Consider the following 19054-nt stretch of genomic DNA (forward strand, 5'->3'; position numbering starts at 1 on the left):
CCCGGGTTGGCTGTGGGAAAGTAAATGCCCTACCTCCTATACTATCGCTCAGTCCTTTCCTCCACCCACTTCTTGATAAGGTCTTTGGATATTTTTCTTTGATCTTTTTAAGTAGTTTAAATATCCTGGAGATCAACCCTTTATGATGTGTTGAATGCAAGTTTTTTCACATTTCGTTGGCTGTCTTTTAGTTTCAGCCTTTCATTTTTCCATGCAGAAACATTTTAATATAGTCCCATTTGTTTATTTTTCATTCTGTTTCCTTTGCCAATCATATTATTGAAGACATCTTTGAGGTTGAAATCTCAGACTATTCTGCCTATATCTTCCTAAATGTACTTTAGTTTCCAGTCAGATCTCAAGATCTTTTATTCACTTTGATTTGACTTTTGGATGTGGATCCAGCTTTAATGTTTTACCTGTGGTTATCCAATTTTCTCAGCAACATTTCTTGAAGAGGCTATCTTTACTCCTTTTCATGTTCTCACCTCCTTTTATCAAAGTTATGTCTATAAATATTTTTTTACCTTGAGTATTCAATTCTTAACATTGATCATAAAACCAAACGTTATTCCAGTATCTTGCAGTACCTTTATTCCAGTAACTTGAATAAAGCCTAATTTTAGGCCAGTACCTTGCAGTTTTGATCCGTATAGTTTTATAAATGTAGTTTCAAATTATAGGTAATGAGATACCTACAAATCTCTTCTTTTTCAGTATGGATTTGACTTTTTGTGGTTTCTTGTGATTCCGTACAAACTATATTGCTGACTTTTCTAGGTCTTTGCAGAATGTCATCTGAATTTGGATGGGCATTATGTTGAATATATGAGCTAAGGTAGATTAATAATTTTAATAAATTTAGTCTTTCTGTCTGTAATTGTGCATGGAATTGTTTTTTATTTCCTAAGGTCTTCTCTGTCTTTATTAAGTGGTTGAAAGTTTTCATGATGTAGATCTACATCTTTTGTTAGGTTTAATCAGAGATTCTTGATATTTTGGAAACTGATATATTTATTTTGGACACTAATATAAATGGGATAGACTCCTTGGTGGCTTACTCCTCTCATTCACTGATTTGTATATAAGAATGACTCCAATGTTTGTGCATTGGGTTTTTTACAGCGAGTTTTACTGTATTGATTTATTAATTTTAGTAGCATTTCGTTGACTCTTTAGGGTCTTCGAAATATACTATCATGTCATGGTCAAATAGTAATGATTGGACTTCTTTCACAATTTGGGTCCCTTGATTCATTTTTCTTGCCTTGTTGCTGTAGCCAGGACTTTTAATACAATATTGAATAAAAGTGGAGGATGAAAGGATAGTGGACATCCTTGTACCTTATCTGAGAAGAAATATTTTGCATATTTTATTATTAAGAATGATACTGGCTGTTGGGCTGGATGGATAACACAGTGATTAAGGTGCTTGCCTTGCATGTGGCTGACCCGGGTTTAATCCCTAGCATCCAATATGGTCCCTGAATCAGTCAGGAGAGTGACTCCTGAGTTTGGTAAGAAAACTGAAGGGTGTTACCAAAAATCATGAAAATAAAATAAAAACAATTAAAAAAAACAAAGATCTTGGCCTTGGGCTTGTTACAGATGGTCATTACTGCCTTGAAGAGGGTTTCTTCCACCCCTATTTTAATAAAGTTCTTTTTTTCAACATGAATGGATTCTGAAACTTGTCAGAAGTTATCTCTGCATTCACCAATATGATCTATGATTTTTTTCTTCCATTTTAGTAAAAACCTTCTTTGAAAGTCAGATAGAACTTTCCAGTAACCCCATTGGACCTGGAATGTTGTTCTTGATGAGACTACTTAGTCATGATCGGTCTATTAATAAACACTACATCCTTCTCATTCAGATTTTTTAAATGATATAATTCTAAGAGGGCTGGAGCGATAGCCCAGCGGGTAGGGTGTTTGCCTTGCACGCAGTCAACCAGGCCGACCTGGGTTCAATTCTTCCGCCCCTCTTGGAGAACCTGGCAAACTACCAAGAGTATCTCACCTGCATGGCAAAGCCTGGCAAGCTACCCATGATGCATTCGATATGCCAAACACAGTAACAATAAGTCTCACAATGGAGACGTTACTGGGCCCGCTCGAGCAAATCAATTTACAATAGGAGGACAGACAGTGCTGATTCTAAGAATCTGTTCATTTCTTCCAGATTCTTCAACTTAATATCATAAAGTTTTTCATAGTGACCTCTTACATACTGAAATTCCAAGGGATCTGTAATGATCTACACTTTTGGTCTCTGATTTATTTTATTTGAACATTTTTTTCTTTTCTCTTGATTGTGAGTCTAGTGAAAGGTTTGTCTCTCTTGCTTATCATTTGAGGAAGCAGCTGCTAGTTTTATTGATTCTTTGAATTTCTTTTGTGCTTTCTATATTATTGATTTCCTCTCTTGACTTCAATTTTATCCTTTCAGTCTTTGTATTTTATTTGTGGGCTGGAGCGATAGTACAGCGGGCAGGCTGTTTGCCTTGCACGTGGCTGACCTGGAATCACTTCCTCCGTCCCTCTTTGAGAGCCAGACAAGCTACCGAGAGTATCCCGCCCACACGGCAGAGCCTGGAAAGCTCCCTGTGGCGTATTCGGTATGCCAAACACAGTAACAACATGTCTCACAATGGAGATGTTACTGGTGCCCGCTGGAGCAAATAGATGAACGATGGTAGGACAGTGCTACAGTGCTATTTTATTTGTCGTTCCTTCTCCAGATTTTGAGACATGTATTTAGGTTGTTGATTTGGAGTTTTGGGTGTGTAGGGACACCTGGTCCTCTTCCCCAAACTACAAATTGGCTTCAGGCCAATTTGTTTTCATTTTCCCAACCCCTTAGTTTCCTTGTCAGTTGCTTCCTTAAGCCTTTTCCAAAGAAGAGCCATTTTATCCAGTTATAATTCATGTGGGTCCAGACACACTCCGGTGTAGAAGTCAGGCTAGTATAGAGCTTGTCTCAGGGCCATCCAAGGAGGTATTAGGATTTAAGACCAATGTAAGGCAACTCAAGCTTAAAATAAGTGAATGTGATGAGTGCCCATGTTCTTTAATCAGAGTCCACCTGCATTGCTAGTATTTTAGAATTAATCCACTCACACATTAATTTATAGAAAAAGCATAGCTTTATAAGTATTCCTTGTCCAACACAACAAGAAATTGACATGAGCAAAACACACAAAAGGCATTAAGGAAAGATACAAGCAAATATCTCACTAACATCCTGATGTGTAATACTCAGGTAATTAACTGAAAGAACACAATGTTTCTAAATTCATTTCAAACAAACATTTGGTATGATCATGCACGAAATTATTTAATTTTATGCTCATCTTCAACATTTTGTTACACGCATGACAACTCTATTTTTCCTTTTCTTTGACTTTCTCTTTTTCTCTTCTTTACTTCAGTGAAAGGTTGGGAGTGAGGAAGCTGAGGTCTTGTGCCTGGCTCTGTGCTCAGGGATCCTGGCAGGACTCAGGGGACCATATAGGGATCAAACTGGCCTGTCACATGCAAGGCAAACACTCTACTTGCTGTAATATCGCTTGGGCCTCCTCTATTTCTTTTAAACTTTAAAATTGTGTAAAAACATTCTATTTGATGTAAAATTTAGCTTAACCACATTTTCCCCATCTGCAGTACACAGTTTAGATAATGTTAGACACTGTTCATATTTATATCTTTAAAACAGTGCTTGAAAATTAACACAATTTTATGAAAGGGGACAATATTTAAAATCAGTTATGTCTACCTTAGTTTGAAGTCAAATATTTCTTCTAGCTTTCTATTTTTCCTCCTTTTTTAAAAGGCCATTTTCCCACGAGACAATAACTTCTACTACAGTATTTAAAATCCTAAGTTCCCTTTACCCTAAGACATATTTTGTTTTCCTAAAATTCCCTATTCATAAAGCACTCAGAACTGTTCTTAAAAATATCATACTATCCAACCATCGCCATCCTGAGATGGTGATGTCTTCATAATCCCAGCTCTCAGTTTTGCAAAGAGGGACGGGGAGCTAACTGTCATCAGGTTGTGCTCCTTTTTCTTTCTTCATTTTACTTCATCAGGGGAACCTTTCTATGAAGAGCCCAAGTTGTGGTCTCACGTAGTAACAGAAAAGCATGGACACGTGGGTTCTCATCCTATCACAGTTCTGAGTTAAAATACTGGAGACATTCGCAAACTTGGTTTAAGAGCCACCGTTTCACAGCACCGTTTCACATGCATAGACCAGACAATATTGGTACACTGAAAATTACAAAACTTTCAAGTGTAACAAAAACCAAACACAAACACATTATTCTATAAATAGCCAAAATCTTTAGAATACTTAAGAGTTAACTATTACATACTACACTTTTGCTCCAGCAAAACTTTGCTACGTGGCTGGAGCAATAGCACAGCGGGTAGGGCCTTTGCCTTGCACGCGGCCGACCCGTGTTCGATTCCCAGCATCCCATATGGTCCCCTGAGCACCGCCGGGAGTAACACCTGAGTGCAGAGCGAGGAGTAAGCCCTGTGCATCGCCAGGTGTGACCCAAAAAGCAAAAAAAACCCAAAAAACACAAAAAAAGCTTTGCTCCTGTTGTAAATTAACCTAGGTTTATTTTGCATCCTTAAAACCACAATTTCTAGGAAAACATATTAAAGAGTTTTAAAAACTCACATATATTATCATATATCAAGAATTATTTAATTTAATCACATATTAAGCACTATAAAAATTTCATATTTATACTTAAGACTTAGGTCATGACTGTGTTTCAGACCAGGTGTCAAAACTACCATATAAGATGATTTGTGTTAATGAAATGCATTTTCATGTTCTAGGCAAAATAATTAGCAGTATAGCCTAAAAATTCTTATTAGGGCTCTCTGGCTTTGCAGAATCCAATAAAAAATTCAGAAACAAACAAAAAATTCTTCTTATAACTGTGTCCCGTTTTTTAAAACTTAATCCTTTATTTTAGAAATCACCCAAAGTCACAGGGTAACCTAGCAGTTTGAAGTTTAAAACGCCCCCATTTCTCTTCCCTTTCATCTGTAATCCATAGTGAAGAAACAATAAATTCCTGAGCTGGAGACTTCCTCCAGTCTCTTCAGGAGCATCGAGGAATGGAGCTATTGCTAAGGTTACCAAATCAGCCTAACAATTTAAACTTACCAAAAATCTCAGAGATCAAATATTGCTAGGTATGTTAAATTATTGGCTTTTTTGAAGTTTTTAATTGAATCACTATGAGATACAGAGTTACAAAGCTTTCATGACCAGGTTTTCAGGCATACAATGTTCCAAAACCCATCCCTCCACCAGTGTCCATTTCCCACCACAAATGACCCGGGGGAAACTCCTGTCACTGCCCCTCCCCTAGCCTGCCTTTATGGCAGGCGCTTTCCTTCTCTCTCTCTTAATTTTGTAGTCAAATACTTAATTTAAATTATGTAGCACATAATAATTATTTGAACTAGAGTGAGAGCATAGCCGGTAGGGTGTTTGCCTGTACATGGCCAACCTGAGTTTGATTCTTCCACCCCTCTCGGAGAGCCCGGCAAACTACCAAGAGTATTCTGCCCGCACGGCAAAGCCTAGCAAGCTACCCATGATGTATTCGATATGCAAAAAAAAAAAACAACCCAGTAACAACAAGTCTCACAATGGAGATGTTACTGGTGCCCGCTCAAGAAAATTGATGAACACGATGAACAACGGGAGGACAGAGTTATAGTGACAGTGCTATAATAATTATTTAATAATATAACATAAATTATTGTATTATATAACTAACTACAAGTTATATACTTAACTTTATAGTCATATAATTAAAATAGTAAAGATTTTTTTAAAACGACAATGTCTTCCAAATGGATCTTAATTTATATAAAAGCAAATATCATGCAATGTTTTATTATTCCATTCTTTTCATGGAATGATTATTCCTGAGCACTTCCCTTGCTTCCTATCCAAAATTTTCCTTAGAGTCTAGTTCTGGGAAGCCTTGTTCCACCAAAGTTCTCACAAAACAATAGCTACTTATTAATTTCAACATCATAATTGTAAAACTTTCAAGACAAATTTAAATCAATTACTTTAACATACATACTAACAATTTAATTTAAAATGGTGATTACAATTAATTATCTTGATTTATTTGATTTGTTCTTTAATGAAACTGCAAGGAAAGACAGCTTCCAGGCTGCTCCCATATTAAAGTGGCCTCTTCCAGTTAGTATCAGGGCTAACTCTTCACAAGTAAACCGTAACTTCTCCAGGGTATGGCTGGCTTGCTCTCCTTTCAACTTCACTAAGTAGCTGGGTGGAGTCCTCAGTCTAGTCATCCTAGAATCATTAAAAATATATCAAAAACCAGATAGTTCTAAATATTGGTACATGACACTTCACAACTGAACTCCAGCTTGTCCTAAGGGCCTTTAATTTTTATTTTAACCTGGCTTTAACGTTCCAGTATTTCAAATATACACAGATACAGTGACTAAAAAGATAGTCTCTCTCTCTCGCTTGCTCGCTCTCTCTCTCTCTCGCTCTCTTGCTCTCTCTCACACTCACGCACACACACACAGATTTGAGGGGCACTTCAAATATTTTTTATTGCATTGAATCACCATGAGATACACAGTTACAAAGTTTCTCATGATTGGGTTTCAGTCATACAATGTTCCAACACCCATTTCTTCAGCAGTATGCCAGTATGCATGTTCTCCATATGTCTTCCTTCCCCCCATCTGCCTGCCTCTATGGCAGACCACTCTCTCTCTCTCTCTCTCTCTCTCTTTCTTTCTTTCTTTCTTGAACACCCCCCCCTCAGTTCCTGTGGGCAGACACTGGGACACTCCCTCTCTGCCTGTGGGAGTGTGGGAGCCTCACTGGAGGCAGGTCAAGGTGAGCCTAATGAGTCTGTGCAGAACTGGAACTTGTACCTGGACCGACCGTCCTTATGTCTGATGTCTTCTCCATAGATTGGCTGTCCAACCCATGGTCCTCTGCATTGCTCTAGGATGGGAAGAAGGAAAAAGGAAAGAATAAAAGAAAAAGAGGAGAAAGGGAGAGGGGAGCACGGTAGGAGGAAATGAAGGAGGGAAGAAAGGAAGATAGAGAAATAAAGGAAGAAAGAAAAAGCATAAAGAAGTGCAGCACTGGATTATGGATTCCGAAGTTTCGGCTTTTATGTGATGTTCTTTGTCATTTTAAAGGTCTTCAGGTACCTCTAACTGTACTGAGCACATTCTGTGCCATCAGTGTGTCTCCAAGCTCGTGGTAATTACCAGTGTGTGGTTGTGAAGTGGAAAAAGTGACGTTTCGAGGAACAAAGAGTTGCACACTCGTAATTCTTGATCTCCCATATAAGGTGTAGTGGTGGACTATGGCAGCAATGAACATTTCTATGCAGAATGTTTCTGTCTCTGCTGTCTGAAATCACATGAAATTTTACCAACAAAGCAATCACAACTGTTTTCCAGAAGATAATGAGCTTCACATGAAAGAACATCCCCATTTGCTAGATGGGCTCAGATCCTCCTTTGGTGTTTAATAAAATATCAGGAGGCTATACATGGCAAAGAACGGGGGCACGTTGATGATGACCAAATGCACGCAAGCTCTCTGCAAGCTGAATGTTCCTTCACATAGATGTTGCACGTCTCACAGATCTCAGAGGTGGTTGTGGTGGCCAGTCTGATCGTGACATACTGTAGCACAACCCCCTTGCACCAGGGCAGCAGAATTTCTCCCATGGAGCACGGAAGGAAGCAGAAGAAGGGAAGTGAGGACTTGTGCTTCTCTTTGCCTTTCCCCATGACTTTAGGTTGAAAACAGCTCTTCAGGAAGTTGACTAGGAAGCTCGTGAATTTGTAGAGGACATAGGCCTCCTATCACTACCATAAGGTGTCCACATATTTGGTGATACTTCAGAGACACCCAGCTGTGTGACATGTGGGTGTGACATGGGCAACATCCTGATGATGGGCCTCTGGAACTTAGGCTTCGTGTAGGGCACCAAGTGCTGCAAGTTCCCCCAAGGGACATGAGGATGGTGACCATACAAGGATCCCCAAAATGAACCACACTTTGGTGTGGAAACTGACTTCCAGAGTCTGTAGCTGCCACACACAGGGACATGGCCACGACTATGGGCCATGAGAGGGTCAGCACTGCAGCTTTAGGCTGCATTCAATTGCCTCCAGTTGTTTTTTTTTTTTCATTTGTTTTGCGGCCACACCCTACAGTGCCCTGGGTTGACCCTGGCTCTGCATTTTAGAGGTCTCTCCTGGAGGCCTCAGGGACACCTGGGGTCTCAAGGATTGAGCTCGGGTTGGTCTTGTGCAGGAATCTGGCCTTTGCCCGTACTTCTTGCACATGCACACACGCGCTAAGCATCCTTTTGCTATTATGCACCTCTTTGGAGCGAGGGGAGAGCGCAGACAGCAATATCGGTCAGGCAAGACCATTGATTGAATATGATGTGGTCAATTTCATTGTGGAATCATCCACTGGGAGACTCCCATATCCAACGTTTAGATTTAGCCTTCTGCAATTGTGAGATACCATAGATGGTCTTGGTCGACATGATGAACTCGGACAATCTCTCACCCTGTTCGTTCCATTCTAGGCCATGGGTCCTGATGTGGAGTTCTTCGGCTGATCTTCTCGGTCCTATCTTGGTATTAAAATCACTGACAATGATCTTGTAGAAGGTGTGGTCTTCTTTATAGAACTTCTCCAGCCACATCTGTTTAAGTGTAATTGTCCAATTCGGGTTGTTAGGCATTCGAATGAATCAATGTTTATGGCCAAGTTTGTGTTGACAAGGACACTGACAAGACCGACGCCTCTTTTGTCACATGTTCTGAGGAACAGCTCTTCCCCAGTGTCAAAAATGGCATGATGTGATTGATGCCTTCTCGTCTCGGTCAGACCAATGATGTTCTACTTGATTTTTCGCGCCTGCACCATCAGGTCCACGATGGATGCATCTGATGCCAGCATACGTGCACTGAAAGTACAGTCATTTTTGTCCTTCTTCATTTTGGCAGCCTATTTTGGCCCTGAGATTTTATCAGCCCAGCCTCTTCTTCCTCATCTTTTGATATGTGCCAGTTTTGTAGTGTAAAGTGCTATCTCATTGTTTTGATTTCCATTCCCATAATGATTACTTATGTATAGCATTTTTTCATATGCCTTTTGATCATTTGTATGTCTTTGAAGAAGTTTCGTTTTATCTCTTCTCTCCATTTGTTTATGGGGTTGGATTTTTCCCATGGTTCTATCAGTGCTTATATGCATCTTGGATATTAACAATTTATCAAATGAATGATGGTCAATTATCTTCCAGTTTGGGGGGAATCTTTGTGTTTTTGTAACAGTTTTCATTCAGATAAGTTGTTTTGATATTGTCCTGCTTATCTGTGTTTCTGTTTGCTTGGCCAGTGGCAGTTGGCTCCTTAAAGATGCCTCTAGCTTCAAGTGTCCGTAAGTGTTCTTCTGACTATGTTTTTTTGGGTATTGAGGTACTTAACCATTTTGATTTGACTTTTGTACATGGTATTAGAAAAGGTTCTGATTTCTTTTTTTTTTTTTTTTGCATTGACCAACTAGTTTTCCCAGCACCATTTGTGGAAGAAGTTCTCATGCTCCACCTAAGATGTTTTGCTTATTTACTCAAGATTAGCTGTCCATATACCTGAGGATCTGTTCCTGGGTTTTCAGTTCTATTTCACTGGTCTTAATGTCTGTTTATTATTTTACATACCAAGGTCTGTGGTGTTATTCTAATACCACACTGCTTTAATTACTACAGCTTTGCAGTATAGTTGAGATTGGGCAGAGTGATTCTTCCAGTTTTCTTTTTCCCTAGGATTTCTTTGGCTATTTTTGGTGGGGATTTGTCAGTCCATATAAATGTCAGGAACATTCAAGGGGCATTTTCTATAAAGAAGTGAATCTATAATGATTTATTGAATCATACAATTTCATTGAATCTGTATAATGCTTTGGAGGATTATTGCCATCTTGGCTACATTAATCCTTCTAGTCTATGAACAGATTGTATTCTCACTGGTGTGAGGTGGTATGTGTCCTTGTTGTCTTGATTTGGATTTCTCTGATAAGTGATGCTGAGCATTTTTTTATTTGCCTACTGCTCATCCACCTATCTTCCTCTGAGAGGTGTCTATTCTCTAGCCTACTGCTTTATCATTCAATTATCTTGTTTCTAGGAGGGTTTTTTTTTAGGTAGAGTGTTCAGAGATTTTAAGTACAGTATGATGTAATTTGCAAATCAAGAGAGCTTGACTTTTTATCTGGTTACCTTAATATCTTCTTGCGTGATTACTATGGCATGAACTTCCAGTACATTATTGAATAGAAATTGTGAGAAAGCCCATCCTTTTCTTGTGCCTCATCTGAAAGGGAAGGCTTTAAGTTTTCCTCCATGCAGTACTATGCTTTCTATGGATTTGTGTTAAATGGTTTTAACTATATTGAGGGAAATTTCTCCAACTCCATTTTTTTATTGAGAGTTTTTAATCATTAATGGATGTTGGATTTTGTCAAATGTGTTCCCTGCACCTATTGATAGGTTCATATAATCTTTATTTTTCAGGGCTATTGGTTTGTAGTTTTCCTTTTTTGTGCTGTCTCTGACTGCTTTTGGTATCAGAGTGATTGTTGGTTGCCCTGTGGAAACAAAAGAGCAGGATTTTGCTGCTGGACAGGATGGGAGATCTAAGAGAGCTCCTCACTCCTTTGACCTTTCTAAGCTATTACACAAATTCTGGAGCTTTTTCTACTGGGATCTAAGCAGATAACATCCTCTTCTATGCCTGGTGAAGGCTGTTCGTGGAAACATGAACCCATTTCATTGGGGAGCAAATGCCCTGGTTGCCTCATTTCCTGCTGCAGACCCGTTTTCCAGACCTCACAGTTCCGTGGATTCACTCACTGCTCTAAAGATTCCTACTTCTCCAGCACCAACGCTCAGGTCTCTTGGCCGCATGCGCTCATCCAAACACTCATACAGGCTTTTCTTGGTAAGTGTTTGTCTAATATTACTGTGGTTACATTTGTGGCTCCTTTTTGGCTATTATTTGCATGGGAATTTTTTTTTTAATTTTTATTAGTGAAACACCATGAGGTACAGTTGTAGACTTACAAATTTTTGTGCTTGGATTTCAATTATACAATGATCAAATACCCATCCCTCCACCAGTGCCCATTTTCCACCACCATGGGTCCTGGTATCCTTCCCACCCCCATCCCCCCATAGCCCCATCCCCCGCCCCCCCCCCCTTTTTTCTGGCAGAGCATTCCCTTTTGTTCTCTCTCTCTCCTTTTGGGTGCTGTGGTTTGCAAAAGAGGCATTGAGTGGCAATCATGTTTGGTCTATAGTCTACTTTCAGCATAATTCTCCCATCATGGGAAATCTTTTTCCATTTTTTTGACCTTTGTGTGTCGCTAGAGCTGGAGAATTTCTTGTAGACAATATAAAGTAGGTTACTGGCTTTTGTGTGTTTTTAAAAATTTAGCACAGCGGTAGGGCATTTGCCTTGCACGCAGCCAACATGGCCAACCCAAGTTCGATTCTTCTGCCCCTCTCGGAGAGCCCGGCAAGCTGCAGAGAGTATCTCGCCTGCACGGCAGAGCCTGGCAAGCCACCCGTGATGTATTCGATATACCAAACACAGTAACAACAAAATCTCCAATGGAGACGTTACTGGGCCCGCTCGAGCAAATCGACGAACAACGGGAGGGCCTTTTTTTTTTAATGTATTTGGCCATTTATGTTTTTTTATGGGGAAGAGTAAACTTATATTAAAAGTAATTGCCACTGGGGACAGAGTCAGTATTGCCCTTAAAAAATAATCCTCTGTCCAGAGCAATGACTCAAATGGCTTGAGAGCATGTTTTGCCATGAATCTCCTGTGCTGGGTCCCTGGCACTGCTTGGCCCCCAAAGGTCCACAGGAAGTCCCCAAGCAAATAACTGGGAGTCACTCTCAGGTATCACTGAGAATGGCCCAAATATCAGAAAGGGAAAAATGTTATTTCTGTCTTACTTTTCTTGGGTTTTGTATTTTTCTTACTGCCTTTGTTCTCTGTAGGTGTATGTTAGCACAGTGTGAATCCCTTATTTTATTCTGTAAATACATTATAGTTTTTTGTTTGTTTGTTTCACAGATAAAGTATTTTCTAGTGTTATGGTGACATGGTTAACCTGAAGTCGGCTTCAATCACAATTTGTTTCTTTAGTGCTTGACTTCCCAACGCTGTTATGGATGTAACAATATATTGAGAGCACTATTATTCAATACAGTTCTGATAGCTGCTGCCACAGAAATTAAGCAAGAAAAAAATTTAAATTTGTGTTCAAATTGGCAAAGAAATCAAATTCACTGTTTACAAATGACATATCAAGAACCCTAAGACTGCATAACCAATCATTCATTAAACACTCCTAGAAGCAATAAATCTTTACAGGAAAGTTGCAGCTTACGAAAGCAAACAGGAAAATCTTTTGTGATTTTATATGTAAACAATGATAAAAGAGTGATTTAATTTAAAAATCCTGCTTATAGTTATGAAAAACATTAGGTAATGTGTAATCAATTTTTAGAAAGGAGGTGAAAGATTTACTTATTAAAACCTACAAAGCACTGTTAGGAATTTCGTATGTAGGAACCCAAAAAGGCTCCTCTGAAAAACTCCTCAAAACAATATATTTATATAGTAAAGTAGCAGGCTACAAAACCAGTGCACAGGATTCTAATTTATTCTTACATGTAAACAAACAAACAACAACAAAAAAAAACCCAAATCCAGAATAGAAATAAACCCGATTGCAATTATGTAAAAAACAGAAACCCCTTAGTTTAACAAAGGAGGTAAAAGACCTATTTAGTGAAAACTGCAAAACTTCTGAAAGGAATTTAAAATGAACTAATGTAATAGAAAAATATTCTTGGTTTAAGGATCATAATAATTGCCATCTTGAAAATGACTATCTTAACTCAAAGTAGTTTACAGAAACAGCAATTCTGAAAAAATTTCCATGGCATTATTCAAGGACATGGAGTAAATTTTTCTAAAATTTGCATTAAGCTACAAAACTCCTGACATAGCCAAAGCAATCTTGAGGAAAAATGGGAGGCATTGTGTCCCCAGACTTTAAATTCTGACACAAAACTTTAGCAATCAAAATTGGTTGGTACCAGAAGAAAAAAAGTCTCTTCTCAATGGCATAGGATTGAGAAGTCAGGGAGAAACCCTCAGATGCATGAGCAATTTATTTATGAAGAAGTGCATGAATTGGAGCAAGGAAACCTCTTTAGCCAATGATTACGGGAAAACTAGATAGTCACAATTAAAAAAAATGAAATTAGGTGCAAGCCTTCATCATACTTGGGTCTGGAGTGACCCTGTGCTTTCCCACAGTGCTTGCAATTATGAAACGTTGTGAGATCTTGACCTGCTCCATTCAGAGTAAGGTGTTAGAAATCTCAGACAATCGTGAAAAATAAGAAAAAGAATAAAACAGAAGCAATAAGGGAAAAATAGACCCCTCTTTCACCCTGTAAACAAAAATCAACTCAAGTAAATTAAAATTTTTATATTGCACTTGAATCTTGAAAAATCCATTGGGGAAACATAGGCAAGACTCTCCAAAATCATGACCACAGTGAAGTCTGAAATGTAAGAACTCAAGTGGCAAAGGTAATAAAAACAGAAACGGAACTATATCAAACTAGAACACTTCTGCATTCTGTGAGCAATGTGCCCTACAATTAAAAGACATTCTGCTGATTGAAAGGATTTTGAGACCATACGCAAGATAAAGGACTAATATCTAAGATACATAAAGTGCTCTTAAAGCTCTCCATCACTACATGCAAAAAAATGGGCTCAGAACTCTGCCTAACACCATGTACAAAAGTAAGATCAAAATGGATTAAAGACCTCAACATCAGACCAGAAACCATAAGGTACATTGAAGACAAAGTTGACAAAACCCTCCATGATATTGAAGCTAATGGTATCTTCAAAGATGCCACGCCACTGACTGAGCAAGTGAAAACAGAGATAGATAAATGGGACTTTCTTAAACTAAGAAGCTTCTGCACCTCCAAAGAAACAGTGACCAAAATACAAAGACAGTCTACAGAATGGGAAAGAATATTCGCCGAATACACATCTGACAAGGGGTTGATATCAAGGATATACAAAGTACTGGTTGAACTCCACAAGAAGAAAACATCCAACCCCATCAAAAAATGGGGCAATGAAATGAACAGAAACTTTCTCAAAGAAGAAATCCAAATGGCAAAAAAGCACATGAGAAAATGCTCTACATCATTAATCATCAGGGAGATGCAGATCAAAACCACAATGAGATACCATCTGACACCTCAGAGACTGGCCCACATTCAAAAGAACAAAAGCAATTGATGCTGCCACAGATGTGGCGAGAAAGGGACACTCCTTCACTGCTGGTGGGAATGCCGACTAGTTCAGCCCTTTTGGAAAACAGTATGGACGCTTCTCAAAAAATTAGAAATTGAGCTCCCATTTGACCCAGCAATACCATTCCTGGGAATATATCTCAGAGAGGCAAAAATGTATAGTTGAAGTGACATCTGCACTTGTTTGTTCATTACAGCACTCTTTACAGTAGCCAGAAACTGAAAGAAATCTGAGTGCTCAAGAAAAGATGACTGGTTAAAGAAACTTTGGTACATCTACACAATGGAGTACTATGTAGCTCTTAGAAAAGATGAAGTCATGAAATTTACATACAAGTGGTACAATATGGAAAGTATCATGCTAAGCAAAATGAGTCAGAAAGAGAGGGATAGACATAGAAAGATTGCATTCATCTGGGGGATATAAAATAACAAAATATGAGATTAATACCCAAGAATAGCTGAGATCAACACCAGGAGGATTACTCCATAGCTTAGAGGTCAGCCGGGTATTCTAGGGGCTAGGGCAGTTCAGATAGAGAAGGGAGCACCAAATGGAGGGTGTTTGGAGGATCCTCCCAGGAGGGGAGATGCATGTTGAAAGTAGACTATGGACTGAACATGTTTGCCACTCAATGCCTCTTCTGCTGACCACAACACCCAAAAGGAGAGAGAGAACAAAAGGGAATGCCCTGCCACAGTGGCACGGGGGGATGGGGGGTTGGGGGGGAGGGATATTATCCATGGTAGTGGAAAATGGGCACTGGTGGAGGGATGGGTATTTGATCATGGTATGATCGAAACCCAAGCACAAAAATTTGTAAATCTACAACTGTACCTCATGATGTTTCACTAAAAAAAAGAAAATAAAAATAAACTCTCCATCAGAAAAACCGATTCAAAAATGTGGAAAGGAAAGGAATGACATGGTCTCAAGATGTGAAATTGACCCAGAGGCAAAGGAAATTCGTCATCATTGATTATAAGGGAAATGCAAATCAAAGTGAAAATAAAACATCACTCACATGGGGACTCACAAATGTGTAACACAAAGCCAGAAATGAGTAAGTGCCAGTGGGGGTGTGCCAGATAGGAACCTCATTTTTCATTGGAGAGACTGGTTTGGCTCAGCCTGAAGGACATCTCCACACCTGTACTCATCACTGCATTGTTGACTGCAGCCAGGATCTGGAAACAACGCAAGTGCCCACAAGAGATGAGTGGATAAGGAGCTTGTACACACACACGTGCAATACCGCTCAGCTGTGAGAAGAGGTGAAAGCTTCACCTGGCTGAAACTTGGATGGAATTGGAAGCTGTTATAATAAGTGAGCTGAGAAGAAAAAGACAAATGCCAGATGATCGTCCTCATGTGGAGGATGAAGAAGCAAAGTAAGTGTATTTGACAGTCAGCAGTGGGAATAAACCCTGAGATGTGATTGTGACAGAACAGGGAATTGAGGGAAAACATTTGTGGGTGGGCTTTGTTTAAGCCACACCTGGGCGTGCTCAGGACTTACTCCTGTCTCTGTGCTCAGGGCTCAGTCCTGATGATGATCAGGGTGCTGAAGATCAAGTCTGGCTACATGCTCAATGAGATCATTCTGCCTGTTGCACTACCTGATATTTTGCCCATTTTGTGCCTAGTATTCATTTGTCCTAGTGAATTTTTAAGCTCAATTCTTTTTATGAAGTAGTTTATTTAAAGAAACTCTTAGAGAAATTAGAAACACATAAAATATGAGAAACTAATCAGTTGCTGAAAATTTGCCTAGTTTGTGCCTACTGTTAATTTGTTCTAGTGAATTTCAAGCTCAGTTCTGTTTTATCAAGTTACTAGTTTATTTAAAGATGCTTTCTTAGAGAAAAATGATAAATATCTGAAATGTAAGAAATTAATCTATTTTTTGTTTTGATAGATTTCCTTTTTTTAAATAATTCCAAGAAATGACTGACATGTGCATCTCAAGAAGATTTTACGTTATATATGACTGGTTAAATCAAATACTGGACACCATGCATGACTAGGTAGTTCGTATTTCTATAAAACTTTTCCCTTAATTATATTGTAAAGATTAATCTCCTTGAATTTTGTAAATTTAATTTTTATGAGTTTAATTTATAATTATATGTTGTAATGATAATATATATATATATATATATATATTAGTGAGATACCATGTACAGCTACATGGTAACTAGTTTGTAAATAGACTTACAAACTGTCGTATTTGGGTTTCAGTTACACAATGATCAAGTACCCATCATCCACTAGTGCCCATCCATTCTCCACCAATGAACCCAGTAGCCTGCCCACTACCCCACCCCCACCCCACCCCACCTCTATGGCAGGGCATTCCCTTTTTCTCTCTCTTTCCTTTAGGGTGTTGGGGTTTGCAATAGAGGTATTGAGTGGTCACCGTGTTCGGTCTATAGTCTACTTTCAGCCTTTCAGCACGCATCTTGCATCCCCAGCGAGTCCTCCAAACACCCTTTACTTGGTGTTTCCTTTTCTGTCTGAACTGCCCTTTCCCCCAGCATGTGCTGCCGGCTTCCAAGACGTGGAGCAGACCTCCTGGTACTTATTACAACTATTCTTACCACTTTGTAGTAGAGTTTGAGGATGGAGAGGGTGATGCCTCCCCACCCTTTTCCCCAAGAATTGCTTAAGCTATTCGTGAGCATTTGTTGCTCCAAATGAATTTTAGGAGTGCTTGATGATCCATTTCTTTGAAGAATTTCATGGCTATCTTCATAGGGATCACATTGAATCTGTATAGTGCCTTGGGGAGTATTGCCATTTTGACAATATTCATTCTTCCTATTCATTATCAGGCGATATGTTTCCATTTCCTCATGTCCTCTTTTATTTTGTGGAGTAGCGTTTTGCAGTTTTCTTTGTAGAGGTCCTTTACTCCTTAGGCTGATTCCGAGGTACTTGATTTTCTGGGGCACAATTTTTGGGTACTGCGACTTTATTGTCCAAGTCTATTGTTTCAAGGAGTTTCTTGGTAGAGGCTTTTAGGATTCTCTAGATATAGTATCATATCATTTGCGAATACTGAGAGCTTGATTTTTTCCTTTCCTATATGGATGATAATATTATTATTACACATAGTTTAAATTCACTAAAGTCAAAGATAAAAGTTAATTTAAACCCTTTACGTAATTTTATAGAAAAGAAGTATCCATTAATTTTGCTGAAGTGTATGTGTTTTAAATGTTTTGCATATTTTTTAGTCAGCAGATATACCATTTAAAATTAAAGTTGGTCGGGGCTGGAGAGATAGCACAGCGGGTAGGGCGTTTGCCTTGCACTTGGCCGACCCGGGTTCGATTCCCAGCATCCCATACGGTCCCCTGAGCACCGCCAGGAGTAACTCCTGAGTGCAGAGCCAGGAATAAGCCCTGTGCATCTCCAGGTGTGCCCCAAAAAGCAAAAAATAAATAAATAAATAAAATTAAAGTTGGTCATATATTCATTGTGTGAATTAACGTTGAAAGCTATGTTTATTCTCGGAATTTCTTTCAAAGCGAATGGCCATAATAATATACCTATCTCTGTAATATACCTTTAATGCTATTGAGCATTATCGGAAACAATTGTTTTTACATAAATCTGAGTTGCATAGCTTAAAAATGTTGTTAGTTCAGTGTATTCTTTGTTAAAAGACTAAGAAATTATATATATTATTAGGTATAAAAGTTACTTGAAAGCCAAAATGTCCCATCTCAGTTTCTTAGGTTTCTGACAGCTCTTTCTGCAGTCTGAGCGTCCATGTGGTATAGAGGAGTAGGGGTTAAGGAGTCCAGGCGAGGCACCATTATTTCTGCTTTTAATACCTGCTCCTGTTTTCTGGGTTTTCAGACAGCATGTACGCTTTCTTGTTTTCTAAAATTTTTCTGTGAAGAATGCAATAATCTATCCACATAACTAATCTGAAGATTGCAATTTGTTATTAAGGATGCAGTTTTATTTATTTTATAATGTCATGACAATACTGAGTAAGTTTCGCATTATAAACTAATGTGTTTGATTTTTAAGGTGGCATTGAACTGTATTGACTTAAACATCCTTTTTAATACATATGTAGGTTAACTTGATCTTATAATCCTATGGATAAACTTTCATACCCAACCATTTGAAGCTGCATTGGAAGACATTTGGTCATAGTGCCTTCTTCTACTAGGTCAGTTATTAAGCACTTTCTCCTTTATGTTGATGAAATAATCCTCTATATTTGGCAGTTTGTTCAGAATTGTGGTTAAATTTTCTGAAATATTTTATATGTAAAATTTGTATTTGGGGGCTGGAGCGATAGCACAGTGGATAGGGCGTTTGTCTTGCACGCAGCCAACCCTGGTTGGATTCCCAGCATCCAATATGATTCCCTGAGCACCGCCAGGAGTGATTCCTGAGTGCATGAGCCAGGAGTAACCCCTTTGCATCGCTGGGTATGACCTAAAAAAAGCAAAATAAATAAATAAATAAAATTTGTATTTGGTAATAATATTTGCTTAAAGTTATTGTACACTTAAAATTTGAAATATTTTCAA

At 38.7% G+C, this 19054-nt stretch overlaps 1 non-coding gene across 1 annotated transcript; it reads left to right on the plus strand.

Moving 5' to 3' along the window:
- Positions 1-13420: 13420 nt before the first annotated feature.
- LOC130017482 (small nucleolar RNA SNORA9) lies at positions 13421-13547 on the plus strand. The gene has a single exon (XR_008791419.1). It is a non-coding gene; the product is annotated as a small nucleolar RNA SNORA9 (small nucleolar RNA).
- The last annotated feature ends 5507 nt before the right edge of the window (positions 13548-19054 follow it).

This window comes from Sorex fumeus, unplaced genomic scaffold, assembly GCF_029834395.1.
Source record: "Sorex fumeus unplaced genomic scaffold, SorFum_2.1 ptg000197l, whole genome shotgun sequence".
Classification (NCBI taxonomy): domain Eukaryota; kingdom Metazoa; phylum Chordata; class Mammalia; order Eulipotyphla; family Soricidae; genus Sorex; species Sorex fumeus.